Source organism: Zootoca vivipara, chromosome 10 (genome assembly GCF_963506605.1).
Source record: "Zootoca vivipara chromosome 10, rZooViv1.1, whole genome shotgun sequence".
NCBI classification, from domain to species: Eukaryota; Metazoa; Chordata; class Lepidosauria; order Squamata; family Lacertidae; genus Zootoca; species Zootoca vivipara.
Window position 1 is genome coordinate 54,154,520 of NC_083285.1, and position 14,987 is coordinate 54,169,506.

At 43.3% G+C, this 14,987-nt stretch overlaps 1 protein-coding gene across 1 annotated transcript in view; it reads right to left on the bottom strand.

Annotated features, from left to right (window-relative positions):
• WASHC1 (WASH complex subunit 1) overlaps positions 1–13,441 on the bottom strand; it is a 55,819-nt gene extending 42,378 nt beyond the window's left edge. Inside the window, exons 1-2 of the mRNA XM_035126792.2 lie at positions 13,321–13,441; positions 12,449–12,516 (exon numbers count right to left, since the gene is read on the bottom strand). The gene's annotated coding sequence lies outside the window, so the exon portion shown is untranslated. The remainder of the gene's footprint in view (positions 1–12,448; positions 12,517–13,320) is intronic.
• Between the last annotated feature and the right edge of the window lie 1,546 nt (positions 13,442–14,987).

The window sequence follows — 14,987 nt, forward strand, 5'->3', positions numbered from 1 at the left end:
CTTGCTGTTTTCTTAACAGTTTACTCTCGGGAGAAAGAAGAGGAACGCTGTAACTCTTGTCCACCCTCTTTAATCTACTGCAAGTGTGTGCTTTATACCTGAAAGTTAATCAGGCTGGTTCTCAATGAGAATAATAAAGCAGCCGCAGAATATCCACACCGCATTTGTAAAAACTCGATTGTTTAGTGTGGCAGCACCTGCAACTTTGGAACTCTCTGCCTATTGAGATCAAGCAGGCGTCTTTACTGTACTTTTTAAAGCACCTGCTAAAAACATTCTTGTTTAGGCAAGCCTACCCAGATGCTTAGGGACGTGGGTGGCGCTGTGGATTAAACCACAGAGCCTAGGGCTTCCCGATCAGAAGGTTGGTGGTTCGAATCCCCGCGGCGGGGTGAGCTCCCGTTGCTCGGTCCCAGCTCCTGCCAACCTAGCAGTTCGAAAGCACGTCAAAGTGCAAGTAGATAAATAGGTACCACTACAGCGGGAAGGTAAACGGCATTTCCGTGCGCTGCTCTGGTTCGCCAGAAGCGGCTTTGTCATGTTGTCCACATGACCTGGAAGCTGTATGCCAGCTCTCTCGGCCAATAATGTGAAATGAGCATTGCAACCACAGAGTCAGTCACGACTGGACCTAATGGTCAGGTTTACCTTTACCTTACCCAGATGCTTAGAAAGCTGGGGTAATTTTAATCTGTTTTAGTATTTTAACTTTTGTATGTTTTTAATTATGGCTGTTATTTTTTCCAAGATGTTATTGTTTTATCTTTTTGTGAACTGCTTTGAGGTTTCTTACAATCAAGCGGTGTTTTTATTATTATTAAATTAATCAAGAAATAAAATAATAACTAGTCATGTCCCATCCCTCATTTGAATACAAGGGCATTTAAGCTATGAAGCATAATAAGAGTCTGGGATATCTCAAGCATGGACAGTATGATTTGCCTTCCTGGGATATCGCAAGCAAGGACAGTATGATTTGCCTTCCTTGCTCCATATCCCCTAAAATCCCCATTACATGCATGGAGAAGAGAAAGGAACTGGAATCTGGGGAATCCCTGTTTTTCTGGGATGGGATGGTAACCCTGGTGCTCCTAAAATTCTGTCAGTCCGGGCAGCTGCCTGTTGAGCAGTGATAAAGTTGAAGAAAGCTGACTGTAAAAAAAACAGGTGCCAAATTTGCATTTTGGGTTTTTTAAATAAATAAATAAAAATAACAAGCTACAGCTAAGTGAGTCAGAAAGCCTCCAGTTCTCAGCCACGAACTCACAAGCAGTCCTTAAGAAAGCCACTATTAAGAGGATAATTATACTAGCCTAGCTTTCCTGGTGTCTATAAGGATTACAGAGATAATGTGCATGTAGTGCCGTAAACAACCCCAATTTACTACATTTTATTATTTTACAAGTCAAGTAAGCACTGTCTCTCATTCATCAGGCAAAAGGTGAGCATAAGTGCTCTCTGGATGCCGAAATGCTCCCTTGAGAACTACATGAGATTTAACAACCATTAAAAAAACATACTTTGCTGCATTCAAACAGATCTTTTTCCATTCCTGCTCCCATTCCTATGAAAATTTCAGCACTGACTATACTTCAGCAAAAGTGTTGAGCTATTCCACCTATAAATTACCTTAAAGTGGCCATTCTTGAGCAAAGGAACTTCAAAGGGAGAAGCCAGCATGAAACCACTGAATTACAATGTATCAGTAAGTTCAGTTCTATCACCTGTGGCCAGAATAGAGATACAGTACAGTAATGGGGTTTTACTCCACTAGTATCAAAACTTAAGATTCTCACACATCCTTCCTAAACCATGTGTATATATGCCTCGCAATTTAGGACATTTTATGTATATCTAGTCCATAAATGTTTTTGTCAGAATAAAATTTGTTACGCCTTTCAGGCACCACAAGACTCTTTGCTGCTCTTTCGGAAACAGACTAACATGACTACCTACCTGGAAAACAATACCTTCTCCCATTCTACAAGAAAAACATTTCATGCTGCGAAATGTTTTGTTAATGCCTGAAGATTCATTGTGATAAGAGAGTATGGAAGATGATGCTCACTTCTACCCTAATTCATCTTGCAAGCAAAGATTCATTCATATAACAATGAGTGTCCATCCCTTTAATGGTGCTTCTCCTGGGATCTTCACAACTAATGCCTGTACCTTTGAGCAATAACTAAACTGACTTGAATCCAGCTACCAAGGATGGGGCATTAAATGAAGTTCCAACAAGAACACTTGACAAGTGTTAAATATTTTGGTTCAGCTGAATGGTTTATATTATGTTGATGCATGAGATGAAACGTGTCAAAGCTTTTGACGTTTTCATTAACTTCTCCAATTTGGAAAACATACATTTTACAGTAGCAGACAGTTACAGCAGTGTGCTTGCAAAGGCGCAGCCACTCTCAAACTGTATCTGGGAAGAAAGTCTTGGGTTTGCATGCTTCCTTCCCTGCCCATTCCCTCGCTGTGGAGAAAAGTGAAAGATTGAAAAAGGAAATCACACATTTATGTAAACATGGGAATTCCTTGAGCCTGCAAGATGAGATGTGGCCTTTCTTGTTTGGACAGTGTGAGACTGTGGTGCGAGAGAATTCACAAACCCCCAGAACCCACAAGACCCATGCTGGCAATCTCCCCAGAAAAATCCAAGGGAGGAAATATAATCAGATGGATGAATCAGAGAACGCTTACCCACACCAAGTATTGGCTGCTAGAGACAGCTGACCTACATATCAGGCAATGAGAACTCTGCAGCATTATGAAGGTAATCTAAAGCTGCACATACATTTCCCTGCCAGGTAGAGTAGAACAGCTGCTCAAAGGGGGGGGGGGGTTCTACTTTGATTCAAAATATGGGATGTATATCACATTGCCAGTGGCTGCTTTTGCATAATACTAAGCTATGGCCCATTTTAGTCTTGGTTTGTTCAGCATACTGCTATGAGGGTCTGGGGTTGGTTGGTTTGCTTGCTTGCTTTTTTGGAGCAGGAGTAAGCTGTATGCCTGAGCCCTGCTTCTTAATTCCTGGATCCAGCATAGATTCAATTGCTGAAATAAACAAAAGCTAAGAGTGGAGACTTGAGTTATGTGAGCTAAAAGCTGGAAGAAAAAGGGGCAGGCTGAAAAGGCCAAGAGATAAAGCCATGCCTGATTTCTGCTGAAATCCAAGGCTGTGGCTATGGGAGAAGACAGACCATCTTGGGGTGTTAATGCTGTGACCCCCTCCATCAGAGGCTCAGGATGTAAATAAACCATATATCATAAAGACACCACAGTCTTCACTGTACCTCATCCCAAAGGAAACATCAACCTTAAAATAAGCTCCTAGAATCCCTGGAATCTCACATCCCTGCGGTAATGCAATTATTGCAGTAATGCAATACGTAATACTATGAGTTGTTGATATTTCTTCCGGAATTAAGATTGCCGGAAGAAATATCAACAACCTCAGATATGCTGATGACACAACCTTGATGGCAGAAAGCGAGGAGGAATTAAAGAACCTTTTAATGAGGGTGAAAGAGGAGAGCGCAAAATATGGTCTGAAGCTCAACATCAAAAAAACCAAGATCATGGCCACTGGTCCCATCACCTTCTGGCAAATAGAAGGGGAAGAAATGGAGGCAGTGAGAGATTTTACCTTCTTGGGCTCCTTGATCACTGCAGATGGTGACAGCAGTCACGAAATTAAAAGACGCCTGCTTCTTGGGAGAAAAGCAATGACAAACCTAGACAGCATCTTAAAAAGCAGAGACATCACCCTGCCGACAAAGGTCCGTATAGTTAAAGCTATGGTTTTCCCAGTAGAGATGTATGGAAGTGAGAGCTGGACCATAAAGAAGGCTGATCGCCGAAGAATTGATGCTTTTGAATTATGGTGCTGGAGGAGACTCTTGAGAGTCCCATGGACTGCAAGAAGATCAAACCTATCCATTCTTAAGGAAATCAGCCCTGAGTGCTCCCTGGAAGGACAGATCGTGAAGCTGAGGCTCCAATACTTTGGCCACCTCATGAGAAGAGAAGAATCCTTGGAAAAGACCCTGATGTTGGGAAAGATTGAGGGCACTAGGAGAAGGGGACGACAGAGGACAAGATGGTTGGACAGTGTTCTCGAAGCTACGAACATGAGTTTGACCAAACTGCGGGAGGCAGTGCAAGACAGGAGTGCCTGGCGTGCTATGGTCCATGGGGTCACGAAGAGTCGGACACGACTAAACGACTAAACTACAACAACAATGAGTTGTCCCACAGGCAAGCCACATCTTTTTTCACTAAAGCTTTGCCTGTTTTCCAGCAGCTCTTGCCCTGGGCCATTGTAACTTGATGAGTGTTTGGGGTGGGGTAGCTAAACAAACCATGGTTAAGTAAGGCTACTACTGTATTCAAACGTAACACAAAACCACAGTTAAAAGTAAGCCATGGATCATGTATCAGCAACAAATCATAGCTTCACATCATGGCTTGTTAGCTGAAACAAACCGTAGTTAGTCGGCTGGACTTGGTTTGCAACATGATCAAATAAGCTCTGGCTTAGTGTTAATGTGCATACCAGGCTATTGTGGCTTTCTCCCAGTTGAAAAGGACATTATTTCTCCAGGCCAAAAGTTTTATAGCCCTTACCATTCTACCTTTAAGGAAATTAATAGCCTTGCACTTGGTATATATACATTGCCTTTCTGGAGGGGATATCCCCTAACACACCTTTTGATCAAAGTTTCTGCACTTGGGGGCTCATTGGGAAAGAGGACATTATCCGCTATGTATTAATTTGTCCTTTATATAAGCATCCCAGCAGCAGTTCTTTTGCTAGTACTTATTAATAGGCCACTCCTGAGAATATTCTCTTTGCAGACAGTCATAAGGTTTAGTGGTAGGTACCAATTATAATGTTTAGAGGTTAAAATTATCTTTTTTAAAAAAGGAATAGGTGCTAAGTGGGCATGGTCAGAGGAGAAAAAAAAGGAGGCTACAAAACCAATACCATTAGTGTAAAAAAAAGAAGTCTAGTTCCACTAATATTTCAACTGTAGACTAGGAAAAATGTTTTTAAAGGAACCAGGTGGGATAATTAAATAGTTGAATAGCAGAGATATCACACTTGTTAAGACCCCATGCAAGGGACAAACAAGATTTACAAAGCTGTAAATACAGTGGACCAATGTAAGAGAGAAGCCCACCAGGGTCCCCAAAGTTGTGGGTGGATAGGAAAAGAAACAGAATAGATGCATATTACACCCAGATTTTTTCAAACTATTGTCCCATAGTTTATGACTCACATGCTTACTAAAGTTATATTTAAGTAACCAGTGGGTATCTGCAAATGAAAAAGTAGCTGTATTTCTAAGATAGGAGGGGAAAGAGAGAACTGGGACCCAAAAACTTGGTGTGGGAGAGAAAACACTTCCGATATACAGTGGTACCTCGGTCTACGAACAGCCCTGTTAATGAACAATTCAGTGAACGAACCCCACAAAACTGGAAGTAGGTGTTCCGGTTAGCGAACGATGGAAGGGCACTGGCAGTGGGAGGCCTCAGTAGTGAAAGTGCGCCTTGGTTTAAGAACGGACTTCCAGAACTAATTAAGTTCGTAAACCGAGGTACCACTGTATTCTGTGGACCTACAGAAGCAGGGGGAAAGTTACGCTCAGCAGCAACAAGTCAGCCACAATTGCAAACTTGCCAAAGGCAATGGAACAGCAGCAGAGCAGAACAGATCTGATGTAACTACAGGGAAATCGGCCAGCAAGTATAAAGCAACCAAAGGAGCCAAAGTAATCAATGTAAATAAGGCAACAGGAGCAAATTAGTGCAGGCAATAGAGCTTAGAAACAGGAGTTTGCATTTTATGGACACCAAAAAATGCAGGCAGACAAGCAAGGAAATAGGTTCCCAAAGTGCTTGTCTCATAAGTTATTCTGATTTGTCCTGTAAGGTTTGCCATGAGGAGAAAAGTCCTGTCAACCTCTGGTCCTCATTCTAGCAGGTTGTGGCTGATGACAGTGGCCAAGTCACTAAGACAAGTGAGCAGGGTCTAGAGTGGACCATGAGGCCTGCCAACTCCTTGGTGAGTTTGCAGCTCGTCTCACAAGCCTGCTCATCTAAGGATTACAATAAATGCACAGCAAACCTTTCATGTGCTTTTTCACACATCTCATAGCTAACTGAAGCCTAGCTGAAGCCACAGCGGCAACAGGAGATTGTACAGAAAGGCCAGTTGTCACACTGTCCGTGGTTGGATAAGGAGCATGCAGAGGGTCAGTCTGGCCTGTGAATGGAGGGCTGGCAAAAACACTTGAGAAACTTTGTGCTACGGAGAGCAGGAAAAAAAATGTTGCCACATGGAGTGCTCCACTGCAAGGTTCTAGCCAGGATATTCTACTGCATTTCCTCCCAGGTTTTATGTGTTACCCCACCCCACCTCAGAGTTACCCATCATTCCAGAGACACTGAGCAGTTTGGAAGGTGATTTTACAACGTATTTTTCTTTATCAAAACATTTTTGTAGTGCTGTAAACCCCAGGTTTCCCCGAGTCTGATGTTAACTCCTCTTTTTCAAGGATTGGCACTCAGAGTTTAGTATTAGTAGAATATAGTAGAAATGTTGATACAGTGGTGCCTCGCTAGATGAATTTAATTCATCCCACGAGTCGCTTCGTATAGCGAAAAATTCGTTTTGCGAAGTGGCTCCCATAGGAACGCAGTGAAGTGCGGTTTCCCATAGGGTGCCTCGCAAGACCGGGGGGGGGGGGGAATCGTCTTGCAAGGCACCCTATGGGATGAAAAAAATCGTCTTGCAAAGCGTGCCATAGGAAACTTCATCTTGCAAGTCTCCATTGAAATCGCAAAATGCTTTCGTTTTGCGAGTTTTTCGTCTTGTGAGGCATTCGTCTAGCGAGGTACCACTGTAGTGGCCATTGTGTAGACTGTCTCATTTTGCAAGGACAGCTATTATAGTGAAATCTACCTCAATAAAGAAAGAAGTAGCAGTCACAGCCAAGTTGCCAAAAAGATCTGGAGACCACATTTTTATTTTATTTTACCAGTAACAGAACCCCTCCGCTCAAGGACTCTGAAGATGCAATATTAAACTTGCCTCTTCAGGGTATTGTTCAGCCTCTCAGAGTTCCACATACATTAAAAAAAATCTCAACACAGATCTACGGGTCAGCATGCTGTGTCCACCTCTGCTGATGTGGGCTTTGTAACAGCATTTTCCACAGCACTTCTGCCTTCCAGCAATCTCCCTCTGAGCACAAAATTAACACCACTGCAAATGCTATTAACAGTTCACCGAGTCATTTCTTTTTTTATTATTTTACTTTAGGCAGTGGAGAATTTTGATCACAACAAAGGCATTCATCATAGCAGCGCCTGTATTCATTTTATAAACATTAGTGATGAGAGAGTAGAGGCGGGGTTGACTGAGACCCCCAGTGTTTGCAAATCAAAATGCAGATTTAGTGTCATCAGTGATTAGTAACGTTATTTCAAGTGGCTTAGTCTTCTCCAAGGATGGGCAACCTGTGGCCCTCCAGATGGTCTTCTACTCAAAATCCCATGGCCAATAATCAGCTGCAATAGGAACCGTAATCCAACAACATCTGGTGGGCCAGAGATTTCCCATTCCTGCTCTAATGGTTAACAGACTGAGCTGTGAATCAGACTGTATGTCTCATAAAGACAGTAGGCACCTCAGTACCAGCTACTGGGGAAGAAGAACAGGAGGGAGGAAGTATTTCCCTCATGTTCTGTCAATGGGCTTCCCACAAATATCTGGTTAGCCACTGTGGGAAACAGAATATATTCATAGATAAGGCTTTAGGCTAATCTATGAAGGTGGTTCTTCTTCTTGTCATGATCTTTATTAATTTTTAAAAGAATTACTGTGGAGACAACAAGTACAATCCTCCAAAGCAAGAAGGTAACAAAATATAATAAAACAACTATGATGCCCCAAACCTGGGTAAGGCAATATATATGTTGCAGGTATAACAGAACAGTAACATTAATATTGATGAGGAAACCAAATGATAATTTGAGAAAAGAGCCACAGAGGAAGACTATTCTTATATAAAATGTCCCAGATTTTTGCTCAACCATAGTTTTCTGAGGTAAGCCAACATCTCTCCACAGCAGCCCTATTATCTATAATATGGTAAAAAAAAGAATATGAATTGGTTTACAGGGCCGTGGAATAACCAAGATATGGTACCATGAAGCATTCTGAGCACTAAATAGTAAATTCAGACTAGAGTTTAACAGCTGGTGTCACCCACTACAGAACTAAGATGCAAGAGACCAGGTTCAATTCTTATCTGAGCCACTGACTCATTGGGTAGCTTTAAGGCAAGCCATCATGATTCAGCTTGAGTTTCCGTACCTCTAAAATGAGAACAGCTACAGTCTCTCCCACAGGATTCTCTAAGAATAAGTACCCCACAACAGTTTGCATATCTAAAATGTACATGACAACATGTATTGTCAACTTTGGAATTACAGGTGGTAACTATTTTGTGTGGGGGTTGTGTTCCCGGCCCCCGTGCGTGTTAGTAGAGCACGCATAAGCATGCCTCACCCTAGCCCTGTTCTGCCCAGCCCCCATTACACCCGTTCTGCCCTATTCTGGGTCAAAAAGGACCCATGCATCAGCAATTGTGCATCAATTGGACATGCCTAAAATGGTTGCTGTCTTTACATGTACAAAAGTTAACAGTCTGCAATATTTTTATTACCAGATGCATCAATTAAGACTGAGCAACATACTCCCCACAGCTTTCTTCTGAAAGCTGCATTCTGAATGGCTTGCACCTATCCCCCTAGTCCACCCCTTGAGTCAGCCCAACAAAAACAAATGAGAAAAAATATATTCCAAGGGGGCAGTCATGTTAGCATAATGCAGAAGAGAAATATTCTTGCAGAATGTGAAAGTGCTGCTCAAAATGCAGATCACAATCCATTGGTAATATTTTGACATGTTTCTAGATTGCTCATCCAACACCCTCCCCACAAGACAACCCACAGTCACCAATGTGCAGCTCACTTTGGACAGAGGCTCGTTCATTTGCTCCATCAGCCCCTACAGGTCATGCTTAAGCTCCGTTGCTTATATAAACCTACATTAATATTTAAAAATAAAATATAACTTGTTCAATGTTAACAACAGTTGCAATTATATTGCATTGTCTGGTGTAGAGGGAAGATGTAGAGATTAAAAGGTGAAAGTTTAGAGGCGAATCATTTGTCAGATGCATGAAATAATAATTTCAGTGCGTAGGTATCTATACAGTGGGTGGTATGTGACTAAATCATAGAGAAAACCCACTGAAATGAATGGACAAGTTAGAATCTTCAGACTGGAGTCAGGCTCTGTAAACCCTTTGCTGAATTGTAAGAGATAGGCTTTAAAATGCACTCAAACCCTGTGTGCAGGTTATCTGTTTTCCTTTTTATTTTATTTTTACAAAATTAGTTTTACAACATCAAAAAAAACTTGAAAAGCAAACAATTTATCATATATATCTTATTTTGACTCCCCTCCCCCTCTTTCTGTGGCTCCTTGTTTGTATAATATTTTACTGCATTTCCAAATTAAACCAACTTATTATTTATCCCTTATGTTCCATATACATTTATTTTCCACTGCTGCACGTTTTTATATTAAGCCTGCTAACGTCTTAATTTGTTTACAATAATTTTGTATATACTCAATAAATGATTTCCATTCTTTCTGCAGGTTATCTGTTTTCAGTTAACGTACCTTGGGGCAAATAACTAGCACCTCAGCTAATCATGATTATCTACTAAATAAGCCAGCCGGAGTCCTTCTCAAAAGGACTGCATTTATGCAACAAAGAAAATCCCTTTCAAAACACATGTGATAATTTTGCTGCCGCGCTAAATGACAGTACACATGGTATTTACTTCACAGACTGCCTTTATCTTGTAAGAAAATAATTATGGACAACTTCAATGGTTAATATGTGGATTTCTGACTCCGTACAACTGCTGACAACATGGCTTTGCACACAAATACATTAAATCCTCTTTCTGTGGCTTAGGCAACTATTCCTCTAAGCTAGAAGTGAGGGCATTTAGGCCTGGGAACAAAATGCAGCCCAATTGGAACCATGAATGTTAGATGAGAGCAAGAAGCCATACAGAAACAAGATGAGAGAGGGACCCAGGGAAGGTGCTCATGCCACATTTAGTAGGAGTGTGAACTCTAGGAGATGCACCTCAGTGTCTTGACAACTTTTCCAAATACACAAAACGCCCTCTTTAAAAGTACCATAGTGAAGAAAACCTATCTAACAAAATCAAAATAAATTTAAGCAACTGCCAATGTCTGCCGAGTCCAAGCTTATCCAGGCTTTTTTTGGAAAGGTCAGCCACCCAGCATTTATGCCAATGCAATATTGGAGAGCCACTGCTCATTGACAAAGAACATGCTTTGCACGCAGAAAGTCTAAAAGTTGTCTCTGACGTCTCAGGATCTCAGTCAACAAAAGTTGGTACTTGGTGGAGACTTCAGAGACTGCTATCAAAGTGGGCAAGCACAGCAGAGTGTTCTCTGTTATTTCACGTGGCAGCTTCTGTAGCTGCGTTTGGATGTAACACTAAACCACAGTTTATGGTCCTGAGACTCATGCACACCTCCCCCACCCCAACACAAAAAAGAAGAAGAATGGAAGCATCCAGTTCTCTAACCACAGGTTATCATTTCGCCTGAACTGGGACAAACTGTAGTTATTTTAACCACTGCTTTTCCAAAACAATCCAAGATCAGAAAATATCCTTTGACAAATTGAGGCTAGTTGAAAACAGAAACAGATGCTTCTGATTTCCTTGCTTCTGCACCAGAGCACAGCTATGAGCATGAACTTAAGGCTCATTTGTGTAGCACTACACTATGGTTTAACACAGGCACCCCCAAACTTCGGCCCTCCAGATGTTTTGGACTACAATTCCCATCTTCCCTGACCACTGGTCCTGTTAGCTAGGGATCATGGGAGTTGTAGGCCAAAACATCTGGAGGGCCGCAGTTTGGGGATGCCTGGTTTAACATTACATCCAAATACCATGTTATTACGCTAGCACTAAGACAGGTGGCGCTGTGGTTAAACCACTGAGCCTAGGACTTGCTGATCAGAAGGTCGGCGGTTCGAATCCCTGTGACGGGGTGAGCTCCCGTTGCTTGGTCCCAGCTCCTGCCAACCTAGCAGTTCGAAAGCATGTCAAAATGCAAGTAGATAAATAGGAACTGCTACAGCGGGAAGGTAAACGGCGTTTCCTTGTGCTGCTCTGGTTTGCCAGAAGCGGCTTTGTCATGCTGGCCACATGACCTGGAAGCTATACGCCGGCTCCCTCGGCCAATAATGCGAGATGAGCGCGCAACCCCAGAGTCAGTCACGACTGGACCTAATGGTCAGGGGTCCCTTTACCTTTACCTTAAGACAAGTTAAAATGAACTTTCCTCACTCAGTAATCCTAGGTACTATAGTTCTTGACTGTGAAAGTCTCAACAGCTGTATTAGTTTTCACCTGTAACATAGAATCTGCTTGAGGCTTTTCCAATCAATTCCAAAAAGGCATGTTTAAAATTCTCCACTGCAATTTCATGTGTGTATAAATGTTATCCATATTTTATCTCAGGCTTGCTGAAGCTAACAGCACAATCATACAAATAGATTATAGAATGATATAGACCATCCAGTTTATATAGACCATTCAGTGCGCCTGTTTGATACAAGAAATCCAAATAGGGTGCTCCCAACACACAGTTTGACCTACTTCCAGTAAGCAAGAGCCCCCAATACTCTGAATTGTTCCATTGCCAAATTGATTTTAACATCAAGTTCAATACTGTAAAACTATTCCCTCTGAAACTTGACCTAGCACTGCCCTCTGAGGAAGCACAAGTCCTTACCTTCTTCTACATGACAATCCTCCAGGCCCTTGAAGTATACTATCAGCCCCTTCACTATCTTCTTGCTAAACCTATCCAGTTCCTTCAATTTTTCCTCATGCTTCTTCTCCATGCTAATGAGCACTGCAGGCCCTCCTCTGAACCATTTCTAGTGTGCAACTCCTTCTTACAGTGTGGTGCCAAAAACCCTGGTCCCAGAACTCCAGATGGAGTTAAGCTTGTGCAGAAACAAAGTGGAACTATTGCTTCCCATAACTTTAAAACAATGGTTCTAAAATCACATTAACCTCATTTGCAATGACACCACAGCACTAACTTAGACTACTCAGAACCACATCCCACTGAGTTCAAAGGTGCATAATTCCAGATAGGTGTGAAGAGGATTGTAGCGTAAGCTGAACTGGGGCCAGTCAGCAGGTGATATTGTAGGGAAGCCCCAAATACGTTATAGAAGGATGGGGAACACGTGACCCTCTGGATGCTGCTGGACTCCTAACTTCTACTTACCTCAGCCAACACAACCAATGTTCAGGGATGATGGAAGAAACATCTGGAGGGCCCCACAGCTCCCCCACCTGCATGACACAAAAGAAAAGCAAGCTATAGGTGAAATGAATCATTAAAATAAAATAAAAAGACATAGCTCTCGCTCCATCACAGAACTACTGTTGTCAAGGATTCCTCAGGTGGTGGGGAGAAAATTACTGAACCAGTTTGTAGTGTAGAGATATGGTGACAAAGAAGATTGTAAACCGCCCTGTGATCCTCAGATGAAGGGGGGGGGTATGATGTTGTTGTTGTTTAGTTGTGTCCGACTCTATAGAATCTAATAAACAAACAACAACAACAACAACAACATGGGACAAAACGTTGCAGAAGGCTGCCGGTTTATAGGAAAAACACTGTTGTTAAAAACAACAGCACAGCCCTATTTCCTCAAGACACCCGAGGGTGTGTGTGTGTGTGTGTGTGAGAGAGAGAAAATCACTCTGTAATGCATTGCAGGTGAGGAGAGGGAGGCTGGAATTCTGTCTTTTCGAGCGACGGACACTGGGAAACTATTCTTCATAAAACACGGATTAAAAGTGGCTTGACGTGGTAAATTAAGGGCACGCGGATTCCTTTCCCCAATAGTCCTCTCCCCTTTCCGGCCATTCGCATCCAAACCTTCCTCAAAGGCAGCTACCCTATACGAGCAGCCGACCCCTCTGCTGCCTTCGAACCAGACCTCAAGCGGCGGCTCCTGCCCTACGAGAGGCCCTCGCTCGCCGCCCTAGAGAGAGAGAGAGAGGCGAACGGGCGAGGCCGCGGAGCCGTCGCCCCGTTTGAGCTCGGGCCCAGGTGGGCGAGCCTTGCGAGGGACCCTCCCGGCTTCTCACCTGCACGGAGACTCGAGGCAGGCCGCCCCGCTCCTAGCAACCGAGGAGGTGAGGGACGCAGCGAGGAAACAGCACGTCGCGGGACTTCCGCCCACACCTTATACTCACTTCCGCCCCAACAAGGGCTCTCGGCTTCTTCACCGGCTCCGGCGGCTCTTGCTTCCGCCCGCCGTTGCCAAGGCTCCGCGTGCCTACGGATCATCGGAGGTCCCAAAAGACCTGATCTCTCGAACTCGGCTTCTGCATCCTCTTGCTGCGATCTGCGTGGAACCTGTTTTCAGGGAGGGAGACTCTTGGGCTGGGGTAATTTAGGGGGGGGGGCTGTTGCGGCCGGGGTGGGAATTGTTGCTGTTATCGGTATTAATTTTGTTTGCATTTGTTTTAGGTTTTATGATTTATATGAAAATTGTGTATTTTTATGTTTTGATGTTTATGGCTACTTTTGCTATGTTTGAATTATGCACTTTTTTCATACCGTATTCCAAGCCGCCTTGGGCATGGCTTGAACTATGGAAAGTTAGTAGATCTCTCTCACACACACACTCACACTCTCTCACACACACAATACAGAGGGAAAAAATGTAGGTAGAAGGGTTCCAAAGATGCAGGGGGTACATTTCGTAACCCAACCCCTATCAATATCAATATCTCCTTGTGTAGGTTATATGCCAACTAAGGGTAACATTTTATGCATCTGATTCACAAACACTTTGTTGTTGTTTGGTCGTGTCCGATGAATCTTTGTGACCCCATGGACCAGAGCACAGCAGGTACTCCTGTCTTCCACTGCCTCCCGCAGTTTGGTCAAACTCATGTTCGTAGCTTCAAGAACACTGTCCAACCATCTCATCCTCTGTTGTCCCCTTCTCCTAGTGCCCTCAATCTTTCCCAGCATCAGGGTCTTTCATTTAATACGATATAAGTACTAGCCTTTTGTTCTTTATGTTGCAAGAAATTTGACACTGTTGTTCTTAGCAGCTGTAGTGCAAGCAAAAATGCAACAGGTGATTAGTTGTGTCCACAAAACAAGTACAGTAGTGCCTCGCAAGACGAATTTAATTCGTTCTGTGAGTCAATTCGTTTTGCGAAAAATTCATCTAGCGAATCCCATAGGAATGCATTGAAATTATTATTATTATTTTGCCCATAAAGGTAAAGGGACCCCTGACCATTAGGTCCAGTCGTGACCGACTCTGGGGTTGCGCGCTCATCTCGCATTATTGGCCGAGGGAGCCGGCGTATAGCCTCCAGGTCATGTGGCCAGCATGACAAAGCCGCTTCTGGCAAACCAGAGCAACACATGGAAACACCGTTTACCTTCCCGCTATAGCGGTTCCTATTTATCTACTTGCATTTTGATGTGCTTTCGAACTGCTCGGTTGGCAGGAGCTGGGACCGAGCAACGGGAGCTCACCCCATCGCAGGGATTCGAACCGCCGACCTTCTGATCAGCAAGCCCTAGGCTCAGTGGTTTAACCACAGCGCCACCTGGGAATGCATTAATTGAATTTCAATGCATTCCTATGGGAAACCGCAATTCGCTAGACGAATTTTTCACAAAACGAATTCGTCTAGCGAGGCAACCTCCGCTCGAAAAATCACTTTGTTAAGCAAAAAATTCGTCTTACAGGGCATTCGTCTAGCGAGGCACCACTGTATGGTGACAT